Source organism: Canis lupus, chromosome 22 (assembly GCF_003254725.2).
Source record: "Canis lupus dingo isolate Sandy chromosome 22, ASM325472v2, whole genome shotgun sequence".
In the NCBI taxonomy this organism is placed as follows: Eukaryota; Metazoa; Chordata; class Mammalia; order Carnivora; family Canidae; genus Canis; species Canis lupus.
Genome location: NC_064264.1, coordinates 50,056,944 through 50,076,672, shown reverse-complemented (window position 1 = coordinate 50,076,672; position 19,729 = coordinate 50,056,944). Strand labels below are relative to the sequence as shown.

General features: G+C 49.5%; 1 long non-coding RNA gene across 1 annotated transcript in view; it reads left to right on the top strand.

The window, feature by feature from the left end:
- Positions 1 to 19,729, top strand: part of LOC112655903 (uncharacterized) — a 92,890-nt gene that overhangs the window by 254 nt on the left and 72,907 nt on the right. The window lies entirely within an intron of this gene.

The following is a 19,729-nucleotide window of genomic DNA, read 5'->3' as shown; positions in this document are numbered from 1 at the left end:
CCTATTAGCCCCGATGTCTTTCCGAGGAGCCTGGTGGAGTTAAACAGCCCACAATGGGCGCTCTGGGGCGCCTCCAGCCTGACCTCCACCCGGGTTTAATAGTTTCATAGGAACTTCATTAAATCAATTACTTAGTGAGCACATCATCATTTATTTGTAATTAGCAGCGAGGAGCGCGTTCTCCCCCCCAGCCCGCGGCCCGGGTCCCAGCGGGGTTGGCGGAGTTGTGCAAGCACTTTTGTTTGCTCGAGTGTTGACTCCCGGCATTATTCGGCGCGGGTAATCTTTACGTCTTAATCTAGCATTCACGGGGCGAAGGGAAAACAAACAGGGCGCAGGCCCGAGGCCAGCCCTGCGGCCCCCGCTGCCCGCAGCCCCGGCCGTGCTGGGCGCGCGGGGCGGCTGCGCGGCCGCTCTCCTCCCGGGCCGAGCGGGCGCACGGGAGCCGGGACCCGGCGGCAGGAGCCAGGCCCGGGGCGGCCCAGGGCCGAGCGCGTTGGCCGGGCCGGGAGGCACCTCCTGCGAAGCGCCCAGGCTCGCGCGTGTGTGCGCACGTGGGTGTGCGCGGCTGCGCGTGGACTCGCCTCCGTCCCCGCTGCGGGGCGCGCGGAGGCAGCTCGCTGGGTGTCCAGGCCGCGGAGGCGCCTTCCGTTGGGGACTGTAGCCCCGGGCGCAGCTCCGCGGCGGCCCACAAACTGCGAGCGCGCGCCTGGAGAGGAGGGGGAGCCGCTGCAGGCCCCGCCAGGCCCCGAGCGCCCCGCGCCGCGGCTCCCGGGGGGCCGTGACCCCGCTCCCCCCCCCCCCCGCAGGCCGCGGCGCCGGCCCAGTTCCGTGCGGCCCCTGGGGGTGTGGGCGCCCCCCTGCGCCCCCGCGCCCCTGCCCCGGGCCCGGTTTGCGCTCCAAGTTGAAGTCCCTCGAGCACGGGCAACGCGCTCCTGCTGCGGGAGCTCCCAGCCCAGGAAATGGCGAGGCCACCGAGGGCCGGGGAGAGGCGGGTCCCTGATGATCCGGTTCTCCCAGGAGCCTGCGAGTGCGGACAGCCGCGAGGTTAGGAAGAGGCCCGGGGAGTACAGCCTGCCACTGGGCCTGGGAAGCCAGTCGCTGGGGGGCCTGGAGCTTGCTCTCCTAGGTGGACCCCGTGTATCTGTGTTTGTGAGAAGAAGGTCTTCGATTTCTCCACTGGTTTGTGTGGCCAGGCGTGTGTGATCCAGTTAACTGTTTGGAGGTAGTGAGTGTGTAAAGGTAGCTGTTGCCTTGTTGGTGATCTTCTGACCTGTGGTTTCAATACAGACTCAATCAGTTGTGTGGAGTTTGTGCTCCAGCAGGCCCAGAGAGTGCATCAGTGGGTGGCTGCATGGTGACAGGGTCTGTCCTGAGGGGAGTGGCCCCAGGGCCTCTGGATTCAGCTGGCTGTGGTTGTGCTCCTGGGGCTGGAGGCCTAGCTTGTCAGGGACCCAGACATGGGCTCTCCTGAGGCCTGCAGTCTGCTGAGCCCAAACCCATGACAACTCCTTCTTTGGGCTCCTAGGAGGTTCCAGCTTCCTCAGTCTTCCATTTTTCTCCTCCTTTCCTCCGGTCTCACGATCCTAAACTCATCCTGTTTTTTTCTCCAGCCTCCCTTTTGTAAAGTTGACTTACAGGTCACTTGGCCCTCAACCCCCGGGGTCTTTGGCAGCCTAGTGCCTGGTGGACAGAGGATGAGAAAGAGGCGGTGGCTCAGATCCTGGCCCGGAATAGGCTCCCTTGAATTGCAGAGATCCCGCTGAGACCCCCAGCTGCTGAGACCCACCCCGGATAGTCTGAGAACTTGAGTCAGCCTGAAAAACAGGAAATGTATCCAGAGAAAAACCATCGACCCACTGGTCTGCAATCCTGGAGAAGGCCCTTTTAAATATGAAAGCACTTTGCAGCTTTGCATACCCTCCCTGCTCCTCCAGTGAGTCCATGCTGAAGTAGTTGAAACAATCAGGCTTCCAGAAGAATTACAGGTTTCTAGAAGAATTACAAGCAAAAGCAAATATGTATGCACAAAGCGAAATATGATTTTTTTAAATGTATCTCCAAATACTGTAAGCATAAGCACTTCTTGAAATTGACATGTTTCTGCTCTGTTAAAATGAGTACCTGTTCATATTAAGTGTATGTTTGGTCAGGATCAGAGAAGTCTACACACACACACACACACAATTACGTCACATTTAAATCCAAGCTGGCAAATTCTCAGAGCCTACACATCCTGGACCTAACCAAATTTAGCACAGCCTTGAAAGAAACAAAACTGAGAAAGACTGAATTTAAAATAAAATTTCTTTAAAAGATTTATTTATTTATTCATGAGAGACACACAGAGAGGTAGAGACACAGGCAGAGGGAGAAGCAGGCTCCCCACCCAGAGCCGGATGTGGGACTCCATCCCCCATGCAGGATCACACCCTGAGCTGAAGGCAGATGCCCAGCCCCTGAGCCACCCAGGCTTTCCTAAAATAAAATTAAAATGTAATTCACCCCTGAGTTTTCTCTCTGCTCCCCCACACACACCCCCCACACTGGTTAATAAAATCATTTGGAGAAAGGAAGGCAAGTCAGGGAAGCATTTTACGAGCTGGCAGGTAATTTGGTGAAGTGGCTGATTTAGAAAATCTGGATGCTGGCTGTGAAGTTTTCTTAGTGATACTTAGACGATGCATCTCTCCTGGCTCCAAGTCCTGACAGCTCCAAGTCCTAACAGTGTTTGACCTAGTAACTGGCTCACATCTCAGGCTCTGAACCGGCTGCACCCTGGGGCCAAACCACCTGAGGCCCTCCCTCCATATTGGGAGCCCTATGCTCTGCTTGCCACCTTCCAGTGGGGCTCCTCCTATAGACTGTGTGGGGCCCTTCTGGTGGGCTCCTCTTTTTTGTAGGGGGTCCTTAACATTGGGCCCATGACCCTGAAAATTCACAGGCACCGTGTTCCGTTCTGTCCTCATCTCTATGGAGGGCTTTGAACATGCTTCTCATACCAGCTGTGGGGGTCATCTTTCTGACTTGCAGGGAGAAGACTGGCTCTGATGCGTTGTAGATGCAAAACTGGGCCAAAGCCTGTGTGAGGGGACCCAGGAGCTCTTGGCTGCCTGGCTTGGGGTAATGGAGTGTAGGGAAAATTGAAAGGAAGGCCCAGGGAGACTTGGAATAGGAAGGATTATGCTAATATTTTTCTCCTTTCAGGGGGAGAGGGCCAAGGGTTTGACTGCTCTGGCCATCTTTTTTCCTAAGACTTATTTTTAAGTAATCTTTACACCCAGTGTGAGGCTCAAACTCACAATCCCAAGATCAAGAGTCACATGGTCGGGGCGCCTGGGTGGCTCAGTGGTTTAGCGCCTGCCTTCGGCCCAGGGCATGATCCTGGAGTCCCAGGATCGAGTCCCGCATCGGGCTCCCTGTATGGCGCCTGCTTCTCTCTGCCTGTGTCTCTGCCTGTCTCTGTGTGTCTCTCATGAATAAATAAAAAAATCTTAAAAAAAAAAAAAGATCTGTCTTTGCTTTAAAAAAAAAGAGAGAGTCACATAGTCTACCGACTGAGCCACACCATGCTCTGGCCTTTTCTTAAATAAACTGACCCCAAAGAACAAGTTAGAAAAACCTGTGGTCTGTGTCCAGTGTCTGCCGTGTTACTGAGAGAACTTCTAGGTAGGTGCTGGCCTCAGATTGGGCCTCCCCTTTCTGCCTTCAGATCCAACCTTTGGGGGTTCCCAGGTTCCCCTTCTTGGACCTGTGTGGGGGCAAAATCACAAAATGATTCTAGGCAAGAGCTTCTCAGGAATGAGGAACCCAAAAAGACAGGCCAGTCCAGGAAAACACTGCCATCTAGCCAGCGCCTCCCCTCCCGGCCCACCCACCCTGTTATTTGTCACTTTGGCTCTCTAGACCCTTCCTGTCCATCTTGGGAAACGGGGCTGAGGTGCTCCAGCCACAGAAACATACCTCGAGAAAACTTTAGTGTCTGTGGCCACAGGCAGGGAGATTGGAGCATTGATTTTCTGAGATTCCTCCGACCTGAATGCTGCCGGTTAGGAACAGAGAAATTGCATCATGAAAATGTCATTCTTGGTTCCTTAAACTCCCTTTTCAGGTTGGAAGTGGGTTTTCCTGGAGAGGCTTCCCTGAGCTGCTCGGGCGTTTGGGAAGTGTAGACACAAAACCTCTCCTTCTCTCTCTCTTTTAAAGATTTTATTTTTAAGTAATCTCTACATCCGACATGGGGCTCAAACTCACAACAGCAAGACCGAAAGTCACATGTTCCATTGACTGAGCCAGTCAGGCGCCCCAAAACGTGCCATTTTCTTAAGGGCAAAGGATACCAGACGTGGCTGGTTCAGGCGTGGGTGGTGCTGGGAGCTCCAGGGCCTGGGGACGGGCTGCAGGCTCTGCAGAGGAATACAAGCAGGGGAGGCAGGGTGTGGAAGATTGTTGAAAACCCTCATGTCCCTTACACGCTTTTCTTCTCCCATTTAAAAAGTTCTGGTAGGGATCCCTGGGTGGCTCAGCGGCTTAGCTCCTGCCTTTGGCCCAGGGCGCGATCCTGGAGACCCGGGATCGAGTCCCATGTTGGGCTCCCTGCATGGAGCCTGCTTCTCCCTCTGCCTGTGTCTCTGCCTCTCTGTCTATGTCTATCATGAATAAATAAATAAATCTTTAAAAAAATGAATTTGCAAAAAAAAAGTTCTGGTAAAGTAAATGTAACATGAAATTTACCATGTGAACCATTAAGTATACGGTTCTGTGGCATTAGGGGATTCACAATGTTGTGCACCCATCAGCACCCGCCCCCTGGAACTTTGTCATCTTCCCAAACAGATATACGTCCCCTTCCTCTGGCCCCTGAGAACCTCTTCCACTTTCTGCCTCCGTGAACCTAAGGGCTCCAGGTTCCTCATGTAAGTGGAGCCCTGCAGTATGCGTACGGCTTCTGGGACTGGCTTATTTCACCGAGTGGGATGTCCTCAAGGTGCATCCGAGTTGTAGCACGCTTTAGAACTCCATTCCTTTTTATGGCTGAGCGATACTCCAGCACCTGGATATATGCTATTTTGTTTATCTGTTCATCTGTCAATGGACATTGGGTTGTTTCCACATTTTGGCTGCTGTGACTAATGCTGCTAGGAACACAGGTGTGCCTGCATGCTTTTATATGTTTGCATATTTTTGCATAAAAAATATACCTTTTTATGAACCGATGTAAAACACTTTAAACTAAAGGGGAGCTCCAGCCAATAATTGAAATCTCAGATTTCTCACTTGGATCTGGCTTTCTGAGGTCAATCAAGTGCAGCTGGAATTCGAGGGAGAGCCAAAGCATTGTGTTTTCCAGTGTGGTATTCTGTGTGTGTGTGTGTGTGTGTGTGTGTGTGTGTGTCCAGGCCTACCCAGTGCTGCTGCTTCAGAGGAACTATTAACACATTAATATTATCAATAGCAGGCAGTGCCTGAGTCATTAGGGATTTATGAAAACATCTGAAGCAAGTCGTTTCAAAGCGCTGATTTGTTTTATAGTCAGTATTACATTTTATGACAGGCTCTTTTACCAGCAAAATGAGCGTATAAGCATCATACACAGCTCAGTCGATGGAAACTGGTGCCCTGTGCTGCCCTACAAATTTGTGTTCCAGATCCCTTGGGAAGCTTTGGCAGTTTGCAGACAGCTACTGACCCTTGGCCAAAGGGTCAACCCACCAGAGATGGGGAGTCCACCCCCCTTACTTTTCTAGCTGTATAAAAACTAGAGCCTGGTCCGGTGTATGTGGTCGTCCTCAGACTCAATAAGGACAGAATAAGAAAGGCAGTATCCAGTAGACTAAGGCCAAACAGAGACGTTTTCTTGGACACTTTTGCTTTTCTGTTGTGGTTTTTTTTTCTTTCTTGAATTTCCAGAGCTTCCCAGGGCAGATCCTCTAGCTCTGGATGGGTCCTATCAGCCGGGGCACCTGGAGGAGGTGGATGTGTGTGTTTCTCAGTTTCCCTCTCACTCCCTCTGCATTCAGACCTCAGAGATGGGGGTCTGGGGGGTGGGAGGGTCTGGCTGACAGGGTAGGGGGACTCCTGGTGGAAGGGGGAAAGAGCGCACCTCCTCTTCTTCTACCTTTCCCCCCACCCAGGCTGGGATTTGTGGGTCCACTCTCACAGGGCTCCTCTCTGGGAGGGAGATAGCTCTAGAAAGTTCCTTCTCAACGTTCCCAGGGAGCAGGGTTTGTAATATTTTACAGCAGCTGTTTAACATTTCCCTACCTAGTTATTAAACACGAAAGGGAGTAAATTAAAATGGCAAAGTAAAATGAAATAAAAGGCGTCTTTTCTTTCTGTAAAGAGACAACACCTAATTAAGGAATATTTGAATCCCACAAAAATGCAGACTCTCATGGGTGACATAAAACCTCCTTTAAACCAGGAACAAAACCCAGAAAATTGGGGACAGGCCCAAGAGGTAGTCCTTACAGCACAAAGCTCCATCCTCCTGAGACTTCTGACTTGTTTCTCCCTTCCTTTCCCCCTGTTTCCACAGTCCTAGGGGACGGTTAAACCCAAGGGAGTCTTTTGAGCTGAGGTTTCTGGGCAGCGTCCCCCCCCCCCCTTGAGCAGAGTGGTTGCTCCCCTGTCTGCCCTCCCTGCCCCTGTGCTCCCCTAGGCCTCTGCAGCTCCCCACTCCCCATCCATCCCATCTTGGCTTCTCTCTTTGTCCCTTCCCTGCTCTGGGTTTTTCGATTTTTTGGTTTCTTGTTTTTGCAACACTTTCTCGAACTCCCCCCATCTTTTTGAGGAGCTTCCCTGAAGGGACACCCCGCCCCCTCAACCTCCCAGGGCTGGGAGAAATGGGACCTTATGCCTTTTTCTGATCTCGTTCTTGATGAGACCCCAGGAGCCTGGCCTCTCCTGCCGTTCCACCCTGGGGGCCCAAAGGCGCTCCTTCCTTCCCACTGAGCCCCACTGTCTTCCATGGCCTTTGGTCCCGCTGTGGCCCCAGAGCCCTTGGCCCTTTACTTGGGAACTCTGTTGAGTGCCCCTGCCAGGAATGGAAGTTGGAGAGCGTGTGGGGTGCTCACCGCACCCAGGGGAGAAGGCACCAGCCTGGGCTGGGCACCTCTGCCTCTCTGGGAGGGACAGCGCTGCTGCAGCGGCTGGAGCACAGGTGGCAGGACCGAGCCCCTCCTGTGGTCGCTGCTCTCACCTTCACTGCCCCCCGCCACCTGTTCTTTTGGGAGAGCATTGTGCTGGCCCTTTAGTCCTGACCTTGGGACGAAAGAAAAGTAAGGATGGGGAGGCTCAAAATAGATGGACTGATGTGTCCTGAAATGTCTCTGCAACTTAAAGAAATTCTGGGTCATGTCTCTTCTCAAGTTTGACTTTTTTTTTTTAAGATTTTATTTATTCATGAGACACAGAGAGAGAGAGACAGACACAGAGAAAGAGAGAGGCAGAGACACAGGCAGAGGGAGAAGCAGGCTCCATGCACCGGGAGCCCAACATGGGATTCGATCCCGGGTCTCCAGGATCACGCCCTGGGCCAAAGGCAGGTGCTAAACCACTGCGCCACCCAGGGATCCCAAGTATTTTATTTATTAATTTGAGACAGAAAGTGAGTGAGAGAGAAAGAGAGAGAGAGAAAGAGAGCACAGGCAGGGGGAACAGCAGATGGAGAGGGAGAAGTGGTCTCCTCACCAAGCAAGGAGCCCAGACGACATGGGGCTTGATCCTTGGACTCCAGAATCATGACCTGAGCTGAAGGCAGCCGCCCAACCAATTGAGCCACCCAGGAGCCCCTGCATATGATGTTTCTGACTAAAACCCTGGGTGGGTTTTCCTTTTAGGAAAAGACCACAGTAATAAATCCATCTGACATCTATGTGGTATCTCCCCAAACCTTGGCATCTTGCTCATGTTCTAACCCAGGCACTAGCCCTCCAGAGGACAGTGGGCGGGCTTTATTATTTTAGGGGCGAGTGGATGGACTCACATGGTAGAAAGGGTAGGACCAAATTAGTTCAAATCTTTTTTTTTTTTTTTTAAACCAAAACATAGGGATCCCTGGGTAGCTCAGCGGCTTAGCTCCTGCCTTTGGCCCAGGGCATGATCCTGGAGACCCAGGATCAAGTCCCACGTCGGGATCCCTGCATGGAGTCTGCTTCTTTCTCTGCCTCTCTCTCTATGTCTATCATGAATAAATAAATAAAATCTTAAAAAAAATAAACCAAAGCATAATGGACAGAAATAAAAAAAAAAAAAAAGAATAAGGTAGAAAGTGATATTGTGGTTTGGTGACCAGCTCTGTCATGTTTTCTGATATAATAGGATCAGCAGATGACCAGCATCCCATTATCATCTCTCCTTCAAAAAACAAACAGATGAGTGAATGGGGAAAATGGATGTTTGCCTGACCCGATTTGTAAGCAACGCTCCAGGCCGTGGTGCGTCTTCTCTGATGTAGAACATAACTTTTCCACGGAGAAGCGCCTCATTATCCTTTCCATTGAACTTCACCTTCTCTCAGAAGTCAGCCCTTTCACCATCTCTGTCTAGTCCCAGAGGCCAGGCTGGTGTGTCCTCTGGAGCCATGCACTCTACCGACTGTAACTCACTTGATTCCACAACAAGGCTGGGAAGCAGGTACTTTCATTACATCCGTGTTGCAGATGAGGAAACCGAAGCATAGAGAGGTGAAAAATCCAGTTCAAGGTCACACATCTGGAAGTGGCTGAGCTGGGATTGGAGCCTCACTAGTCTGGGCTCCACAGTCCATACTCCTGATCCTGCACAATGCTGCCTCTCAGCTCTTACCCTGCTGGCATCTTTGTGTATTTTTTAAAAGATCTATTTATTTATTTTTCAGAGAGATTGGGAGGGGGTGGGGGTTCGAGGGAGGGGCAGAGGGAGAGGGAGAGAATCCTCAAGCAGACTCCGTGATGAGTACAGAGCCCAACGTAAGGCTTGATCTCATGACCCTGAGATTATGACCTGAGCCTAAACTGAGAGTCAGATGCTTGACTGACTGAGCCGCCCAGGTGCCCCTCCTGCTGGCATCTCACATGCAGTATCTCACAACTCAGTGAGCGCCCTTCCCCACATGACACCACACTGTCTCTGTATAGTGCATGTACTGACTGTTCTGCCCAAGATGTGTAAAAACACGTTTTTATCCTTCTTAAGCAATTGTAAGCTGCTTGAGAGTGGAGACTGTGATAATCAGCTTTAAATGTCCTGAGGTACCTATTGCTTATACAATGTAATAATAGATACTCACACATATTTTTAGAATCATGCTAAATCAGCTAGAAAAATCATCTGTCCCCCAGGGATTCAATGAGTACCAACTATGCAACAAGCACTTATTAGGCCCTGGTGAGCAAGTTAGATAAGATTTCTGCTATTAAGAAACTTAATTTTAGGAAGAGAAACATGATAAACAGATAAAACAAGAAAACTATCAGCTAATACATTGGAAAATTAAAATAGGATATGATAGTGATACTTCAGAATGGGGATGAGAAAGGACTTCTCTAGGAAAATAAGATCTAAGGCAGGCTATGAATGACTAGAAGGAGTGAGACATGCAGAGAGTAGAGAAAGGGCAATTCTAGATAAAGGAATAGTTCAAGCAAAGGCCCTGAGGCAGGGAGATTGCTGTCCAATTTCTTTAGCAATTTGCAGGATTTCCCAACCTCAGTACATGTCTTAGCTTGAACTGCCATAACAAATTACTATGGACTAGGTGATTTAAACAACAGACATTTTTAAAAAATATTTATTTATTTATTTTTGAGAGAGAGCATGGGGTGGGGATAGGGGTAGAGGGAGAGGGAGAGAAGCAGACACCCCACTGGGGGCAGACCCCAATGTGGGGCTCAATCCCAGGACCGCAGGATCATGACCCGAGCTGAAATCAAGAGCCAGACACTAACTGACTGAGCCACCCAGGCACCCCAGACATTATTTTCTTATAGTTCGGAGGCTGGAGGTCTAAGATCAAGGCTCTAGCAAAGCTGGTGTCTAGTGAAAGCCTCTTCCTGTTTTGGAGATAGTTGCCTTTTTGCTGTGTCTTTCCATGGCAGAGAGTCTCCTCCTCTTCTTTAAGTGCACTCATTCCTTCAAGGGAGCCCCACCTTTGTGACCTCACTTAAATCTAATTATTTCCCTGTGGCCCTACCTCCAAATATCACCCTGGGCATTAGGACTTCAGCAAATGAATTTGGGGCATGCAAATATTTAGCCCATGGTAGCACTATTGACCTCTGGGCCGGGTAATTTTTTGTGTGTGGGTGGTGGTGGTGGGGGTGGTTCCTGTGCCTTGTAGGACATTTAGCACTGTTCCCTCCCTCTGATCTATACATCAGATGCTAGGAGCAATCCACTCCCCTCTAAACTGTAGAAATAAAGCAATATCTTCAGACTTTGCCAAATGTCCCCTGAAGACAAAATCATGCCCAATAAGAACCACCAAGTTAGAGGACAGGAGGGCGGCTGGAGTGGCTAGAGTGTGGTTAGGAAGATGGGTGTGTAGGGATGCCTGGGTGGCTCAGCAGTTGAGCGTCTGCCTTTGGCTCAGGGCGTGATTCCCAGGTCTGAGTCCCACATCAGGCTCCCTGAGAGGAGCCTGCTTCTCTCTCTGCCTTGTCTCTGCGTCTCTTTCTCTCTCATGAATAAATAAATAAATCTTAAAAAAAAAAAAAAAAAAGAAGATGGGTGTGGTTCAAGACGAGCTTGGAGAGAGAGAGAGACTGGGCTCAGATCAGGTGAGGAGTTTAGATGTTTAGATGTTACCAGAGGTTCAGTGCAAAGGTTTAAACTGGGGCCTGGAACGATGTAAGTAACTTTCTGGGAACTGAGTCCCAAGTAGGGGGACTGGCTATTATGCTGGGGGCAAGAGGGGAGCAAGCATTGTAATGGCCCGGGCAATGGGGGAATGGAGGCGGACGGCTATCTCCAGGGTATGTCTCAGATGACAAATTGGCAGCACTTGCTGAACCAGCAGAAAGAAGTGGAGATGATGGAGAGAAGCATCAAGGATTTGAATCCAGCAACAGGGCAAGCAGCAGTGCCATGAGGAAGGTGAGGCCTTTAAATGAAGGGGCAACAGCCGAAGGAGAGGGAGAAGCAGACTCCACTGAGCAGGGAGCTCGACGTGGGGCTCGATCCCAGATCCCCGGGATCATGACCTGAGCAGAAACCAAGAGGCTGCCACTAACCAACTGTGCCAGCCAGGTGCCCCAAGAGAGTTTTTAATTAGTTGAAGTATTTTTATGTTGTGTACAAAGAGTTACACTAAGGTAGGTAGCCCGGGTATCCGCAGTTAAGGCAGGTGCCCTGGGTGACCTATTCAAGGAAGTTGACCTGGTCTCACTACTGCAGCCTGTATCCTCCATACACTGCTGAGAACCCCCAGAGCTCCAGTACCCAGGCCCTGAGGCCGTATTCCCAGACCTCACACCGTATGGTTTGAGCAGAGGCAGCAGGAATGACAACCCTGGTCACATTTCCTCAGATGGCTTCCTGAGGAGAGGAAGAGCCGCTGGTCACTACCTTGCTCTCTCGGAAGCAGCGAGCCAAAAGGCCAGAGAGGTTTTGATAAAAGCAGGACATCTTAGCCCTAATAACAAGAGGGAAGGCATGGACTATGGCTGAGGTAGGGTAGGCTGGTGGTCTTGTCAATGGGCAGATAGGAGAGGCTCTGGGGATTGCTCACCTTTTCTCATTGAGGCTGGAGAGTGAGCACTGGGGTAAGAGCGTAGGAAGAGATGGAAGAGGGATCCCTGGGTGGCGCAGCGGTTTGGCGCCTGCCTTTGGCCCAGGGCGCGATCCTGGAGACCCGGGATCGAGTCCCACGTCGGGCTCCCGGTGCATGGAGCCTGCTTCTCCCTCGGCCTGTGTCTCTGCCTCTCTCTCTCTCTCTCTGTGACTATCATGAATAAATAAATAAAATCTTTAAAAAAAAAAAAAAAAAAAAAAAAAAAAGGAAGAGATGGAAGAAAGTGTGCAGAGGCATCTGAAGAGTGGGAAAGTGCAAAACTAAAGACTATGTCGTTGGCCGTGTCACGTGTCCATTTGCTGTTCGTGTCTTTGAATTAAAGTGACACCAGCCGGTGCCTGGGTGGCTGTCAGTTTACCGTCTGCCTTGGGCTCAGGTCATGGTCCCAGGGTCTCGGGATGGAGCCCCACGTCAGGCCCCTGCTCAGTGGGGAGTCTGCTTCTCCCTCCCCTTCTGCTGTTGCCCCTTCTTTTCTCTAGGTCTCTCTCTCTCTGTCAAGCAAATAAATAACATCTTAAAGAAAAATAAAGTGACACCAGCCAGCAACACTGAGCAGTTTTTAAACTCTTTCATTATTATGGTGAAATATACGTGACAAGAATTTACCACGCTAACCAGTTCCGCGGTATTAAGTACATTCACACTGTGTGCAAGTGTCACCGCCGTGCTTCTCCAGGTCCGCCTCGTTGTCCCTTGCCGACACTCTGCAGCCATTAAATGGTAACCCCCACCCCCACCCCCCAAAGCTCCTGGGAACCGCAGGCGCATGTTTCCTACCCAGCATGTTGGGGTGCGGACATGCTTGGGCGCCCAGCCGAGTGACGTAGGCGTGCTGGGGAGGTAGAAGGGAGCAGGGGAGTTATAGGGGTTTGCGAGGCAGGGGTGCCAGGGGTGCCAGGGGTGGACCTTGTACGTCAGGCTGTGTAAGCCCAGGCTGAGAGGGTGGGAAGAGGTGACCAATGATGTCTTTGGAGTCCAAAAGATGGTGCTGTCGTCTTTCCTTTCCTTTCTTGTGATGCCGTAGATGGCAGGAGTCAAAACTCATTTCAAATTGATTAATTAACATGGTTCCCTATTGCTCGACACCCCTGAAGAATGTTCCACACAAGAGCCCGAAGTAGCCGCTTGAGGCACCCAGCATCACCTCCCCTAGGACACATGCACCCAATTAGGTAGGAGGAGACACATACAGGGTTTATTTGGGGAAAGAGGTACATTTTCTATGAATAGCATAGCTATGTGAACAGACAGGCTGACAGATGATTCCACTTTATCTGATCACACAATATGGGCATCCGCACTGTGTGAAAACCCCCAAAGCTTCAGGAACTTGCAAACGTCCTTCTTGCTTTCTGCATCTCTGCCCTATGCTTTTCCCCTCAAGACTGAAGTGGAGGTAGAAAGGCCCCTTCTCAAACTCTATGGGCTTTCTGCTCTGACATCTCCTCACACCTCACCTCTTCCGTGCTTCTCACGCCCTGGGCTGTTTTCTGCATTGTTGACTGAAATAATCTCTTCTTTCCAATACACCAATCATCCTTTCTGGTGACCGAGTTTTCTGATGTTGCCTATGTATATATATTTTTGGCCTACAGATTATGTTCCTGGAAGATGCACTTGCACTATGTAGAAGGCTACACCTGAGAAGGCCACACCTGAGAAGGCCAGTCCCATAACCCAGATGCCCTTGACGAGGAGGCAGAAAGACACAGGGGGTGGGCTGTTCCACAATGGGAGAAGCTGAAGAAGGTCACCTGATACCATGGCACTGGATTAAGTGATTCATAGACAAACCTAATCTCACATGAATAATGTTTCCAGGAATACTTTAGAAGACCTAGGAGGGCATCAGAATGGCACTACAGAGACCCTGTAGGGCTACGTCAAATTTCGTATCAACGATGCAGAACATTCTGTAATAATGGCAATGTTCCATACTGTGCTGTCTCGTGTGGCAGCCACTAGGGTCCTGTGCCTGCTGAACTCTTGGAACATGGCTAGTGCAATCAAGGCACTGACATTCTAATTTTATTTAACTTGAATTTATTATTATTTTTAAAGATTTTATTTGTTTATTCATGAGAGACAGAGAGAGAGAGAGACAGAGAGAGAGAGAGAGAGAGAGGCAGAGGGAGAAGCAGGCTCCATGCAGGGAGCCTGACGTGGGACTCGATCCTGGGTCTCCAGGATCACACCCCAGGCTGAAGGCAGGCGCTAAACTGCTGAGCCACCCAGGGATCCCCCAATTTAACTTGAATTTAAATGGCCACATGAGACTAGTAGCTGCCATACGGGAGTGGAGCTTGTAGGAAGTACCGACATGCTAATCAGTTACAAGCTTTTCAAGAAAGATAACATCACTTTAATTAGATTTACTCGGTATCTAAGAGATCATGATTGTCTTTGGCTGTGAGTGTTAGGAATCTGAATAACCAGGGCCATGCAGGTGGGTTCATATTCTCCCACGGCAGGAAGGGCAGTGGTGGGCAGTGAAGGACTGGACCGGTGGGTAGGACGGGCCTTGCAGAACTCTTTCACCTTCCAGTTTTACTATCCTTGTGGTGTGACTTTCATCTTCAAGGTTATGAGAAGGCTTCTGTTCTTTTTAGAATCAGCTCTGGATCCTAGACAGGAAAAAAAGAAGATAGAAAAAAAAAAAAAAGCAGAAGGCAAACCAAAAGCTTTGCAAATCAAAATGGTACAACTTCCGGGCCCCTGGGTGACTCAGTTGGCGAAGAGTCTGCCTTTGGCTCAGGTTATGATCTCAGGGTCCTGGGATCAAGTCGTCCCACCCCCTCTGGGGGTTGGGCTCCCGGCTCAGTGGGGACTCTGCTTCTCCCTCTGCTATTCCCTCTTCTTGTGCTCTCTGGCTTGCTGGCTCGCACTCTTTCTCTCTGTGAAGGAAAGAAAGAAAGAGAGAAAGAGAGAAAGAAAGAAAACCTTTAAAAATATATGGTACAACTCCCGTGGCACAGAAGTTGGCAAGCTACAGCACAATTACTCACGCTATTGCCCTTCAACCAGCAATCCCACTTCTAGGAATCTGTCCTGAATGGTATCAGGCATAATACAAAATGACTCATGGGTAAGATTACTTACTGTGGCATTACTGGTGATTAAAAAACAACAACAACAAACAAACCCTGGAAATAACCCAGTGTCCATCAACGAGGGACTGTTTGGATAAGTCATAGTAGACACAATAATATTGTGCAGTAAAAAAGAGGAAGTGCTACACATATAGCCACGGGGTAATCGCCAAGATACAAGAATAGGAAATAAAGAACAGTGAAGACATCGATGTAGATAGTGTTGATATGCATCCTTTTGTGTGCACACACCCACGGACTTGCTCATACTTGCAAGGGAGACACAGGAAAAAGAAACAATAGGACTAGAGGAGGAAGGGAACAAGGCTGGGATGGGTGGGGGTGACATCCCTCTTGACTTACAAATACATAAAGGCCTGATTTCCGAACCCTCACATATAGAAGTGGTTGATAAGAGCAACCTCACCCAGTTTCTCTTTCAGTTCCTTGGTTAGACTTGAGTGGCATGGGCACAGCCACTGCCAGCTGCCAGGGCATGTGGGAGGGGAGTGTTTTACTGGGCAGGTGGCCCCTTGAGCCCAGTGGGGATTCAGTAAAAGAGAAGAGGGGAGGGGATGAGCCTTTGGGCAGCAGCGTGTCCAGCCCGCCCGAGCCACCCCAGTGCCAGGGCCTCTTGCCTGGGCCGCGACTGTCTGTCGCCGTGACTCCTTCACGCCCGTGCCAATGGGACCGCGCCAATGGGACCGCCACCATAGTTTCACTGCCTGTGCAGGCCATCCACGAACTCTGTGCCTCATTTCTCACTCACAGGCCAGGGAGATGGGCCTGTGTTCATCATCCTCTTTCCAATACAGCAGGAAACATGTGTAAGGCAGCTGGGCCACTTCCCCAAGGCAGTGAGTGACAGGGGACAGGCTGAAAAGGAAGTACCGACATATTAATCAGTTACAAGCTTTTCAAGTAAGATAACATCATTTTAATTAGATTTACTCGGTATCTAAGAGATCATGATTGTCTTTGGCTGTGAGTGTTAGGAATCTGAATAACCATAACGTGAATAATTCACGGTGACCTCACATGTTCTCTCATAAGAAGTGATCTGGAAAGTATCACATTTAAAAGTATCTAGGAGTGGGCAGCTCGGGTGGCTCAGCGGTTTAGCGCCGCCTTCAGCCCAGGTCGTGGTCGCGGAGACCCGGGATCGAGTCCCACGTCGGGCTCCCTGCATGGAGCCTGCTTCTCCCTCTGCCTGTGTCTTTGCCTCTCTCTGTGTATCTCTTAGGAATAAATACATAAAATCTTTTTAAAAGATTTTATCTAACAAAGGGCACCTGGGTGGCTCAGTCCGTTAAGTGTCTGACCTTTGATTTCAGCTCTGGCCATGGTCTCGGTTGCAGGATCGAGTCCCCTGTCGGCTCTGTGCTCAGTACAAAGTCTGCTGGAGATTCTCTCTTCCTCTCCCTCTTCTCTGCTTCCTTTTTCTCTAAAATAAATAAATCTTTAAAAAGAAGAGGGTTCACTCTTGGTGTTGTATATTCTGTAGATTTTGACGATTATATAAGGACATGTATCCACCATTATGGTCTTATTCAGCATAGTTTCACCGCCTGAGAAACCCTCCATGCCTACCTTTCCATCCCTCCATCCTCACTAACTCCTGGTGACCGCTCCTCTTTTCACTGATTTTTGGTGACATTTTTGATTATCATAACTGAGGGGTTAGGATGATACTGGCATCTCATGGATAGAGGCCAGGGATGCCGCTAAATACCCTACACGGCACAGAATAAGGACTTTCCTTAATCAATGATCATGTGGTGTACACAGTAGATAATAAATATTCAGCGAATGAACACTTACCAGTGAAGCATTTGGATAACCCAGGCAGAGTTTATATACACAGAGAAAAGCAAAAGAAAACATTGTCTAATAAAATTAAAGTCCTGGGAGCCCGGGTGGCTCAGCTGGATAGGTGTCTGCCTTAGGCTCAGGTCATTATCCTGGGGTCCTGGGACCGAGCGCTGGGTTGGACTCTGCACTCAGTGGGGAGTCTGCTTCTCCCTCTCCCTCTGCCCCTCCTTCCCTGCTCATGCTTTCTTTCTCTCTCTCATAAATAAATAAATAAATAAATAAATAAATAAATAAATAAAATCTTTAAAAAATAAAATAAAGTTCAAGCCGTGTAGCTACCCAGTTTGGTAGAGTGGGCAGGTAAGGAGAGGGCATTTTGACAAGAAGCAGGCCATTTTCTTCAATCACCATGCACAGAGATTGCATGTACCATGTGGGATAGAGTTTGTGCAGATATGGTTAGTGGCCCGTCAGCATGAGGTATGAATTATATGACTTTCGAGACATCTGAGTCTGCACTGTTTGCTCTATAAGACAGAGGAGATCTCTCAAAGTATTTAAAATAGTCCAGAAGCACATTTTGGTACATTCTCCTTTGTTTTATGCAGTATCCGAGATTCAGAAATGAAGACAGATGGGGGACGGGGTGGCAAGCTCTTAAACATCACTTGAAAAGTGCATTTTGGGGATCCCTGGGTGGCACAGCGGTTTGGCGCCTGCCTTTGGCCCAGGGCGCGATCCTAGAGACCCGGGATCGAATCCCACGTCGGGCTCCTGGTGCATGGAGCCTGCTTCTCCCTCTGCCTGTGTCTCTGCTTCTCTCTCTCTCTCTCTCTCTCTCTGTGTGTGTGTGACTATCATAAAATAAATTAAAAAAAAAACTTCTGTAAGAAAAGTGCATTTTGGGGTCCTCGGAGAGTTTTTGATATAGTATATTGAAGAACTGTCAGGGAGATAACAGAAACGGAAGACTTTTGAAATTTAGTTTGAAACAAAGCATAGAGACATGAGGTTCAAATATAATGAAGGGAGGGATTTCGAAAGAGCAAGTGGGCCACGCTTCCTGGTTTTTACTCTCACATATCAAACAAAGCCCACCTGTCAAAGCCGCTGCCAGTCTGCCATCTCGCTCTGTCAAGGGACCTCGCACACTGGTGCCAGGAGGCCTTCGGAGGCCCCGTTCCCTTTTGGTGTATTCAGGCCCTTACTCAGGGGAACTTGGCCCCACTCAGACATGGTCAAGGGTATCTTCTGTATCCTGAAGTGGGTCTGTGTCCTTGGTATTCCAAACTTCCTTTGACAATATTGGGTCCCACTCAGACCGTCTTCTACTGAGTGAGGTGGATAGAGATGCAGGCACCCGGGCAGGCAGATAGTTCCAGTCCATGCTAAGGGGAGTAAGACTGTCTGATCGCAAGGAACTCATGGCTCAGTGAGGAGGACTGTATGCAGGTAAACTGTGTGAGCCACATGAAAACAAAATGATCCTTCTATCATGGTATTTGCAATGTGCTCTGGGGACGCTGGAGGTGGGCCAACTCTGTGGGGGACGTCAGAGAAAGCTTGAGAAAGAAGGTGACTATAGGCTGGGTGTTAAAGGATGAATAAGAATGGAAGTAAGCGGGGATCCCTGGGTGGCGCAGCGGTTTGGCGCCTGCCTTTGGCCCAGAGCGCGATCCTGGAGACCCGGGATCAAATCCCACGTCGGGCTCCCGGTGCATGGAGCCTGCTTCTCCCTCTGCCTGTGTCTCTGCCTCTCTCTCTCTCTGTGTGACTATCATAAAAAAAAAAAAAAAAAAAAAAAAAAAAAAAAAAAAAAGAATGGAAGCAAGCAAGAGTAGAGGGAATGTTCCAGGCAGCAGGGACATTCATGAAAATCCACAGGGTTGTAAGTGGGCTGTTGTGTTTGATGTTCTGTGGGGAAGAGGGTTGAGAACTAGTGGAGGTAATGAGGCTGGGAAATAAATTAGAGTTTGACCATGAAGGACACTTATAGGTTAAAATGCGAGACTAAAGTGAGGGATGCATGGTCACACAACTCTGGGGGGCACTGTTGGTAGCCTAGCCTGAGTGAATGGTACCACAGTGTCATGGCACGCACAGCCTATGGGACTCTACCTGTTGGCTCAGTTCATGGTTGTTGAGGGATCACTTCTGGAAGGTACACTGACAGCTCTGTTTATTTTATTTTACTTTTTTTTTTTTTAAAGTAGGCTCCACGCCCAGTGTGGAGTCCAGTGTGGGGCTTGAACTCATAACCGTGAGATCAAGAGTCAGATACTTAATCGACTGAGCCACCCAGGCGCCTTTTAATCTGACTTACTTCTTTACCTCATGAGGTAAATTCTATTTCCATTCTCATGGAGAGATGAGGATACTGAAGCACACAGAGGTTAGCATGTGCTGGTACGAAATGCTGGAACTGGGATTTAATCTAGGCAGTTTGCTTCAGAGCACAAGGCAGAGTGCCTCCCAACTTTTGTCCCAGAGGGCACTCATAGGCAGTGACGTTTTATGACACAATAGGGTAAAAGCCTCAGATGCTTACAATCTGAAGGGCCTCAGCCCAGGGACTCCTGTGTCCCAGGAGGTACCCTGGCCACCCTGATGGCTGAGGGCCTTCTCAGGGTCCTGGCACACCTGTGACTCACTTCCACAGCACACCTGGGGGACAGGTGGACTTCAGCTCTAGGGAATACACTTGAGGTCACTTTTCAGCTAAATTCTGGTTACATTACAATTAAACTCTCAAATGGGATGCAGGAAAAAATGCTCCCTTTAGGGTTCCGGATAGTTGATTCTCTGTTTTGTAGTTTTGTAGGTCAAGGGGCAAAAGGATTGTAAAAAATCATGGGCTCTGGAAACACATAAAGCAGGTCTTTGTCACGTGACCTTGGCCAAAGTATTTGCTAGCTCTGCGGCTCAATTTCTTTACAGTTAAAAAGGCCAGAATGAAAAGACACTTCATAAGTTTGTTGTATTAAATGCAGTAGTTTACAGGGCACCTGGGTGGTGCAGCTGGTTAAGCACCCAACTCTTGGTTTCAGCTAGGGTT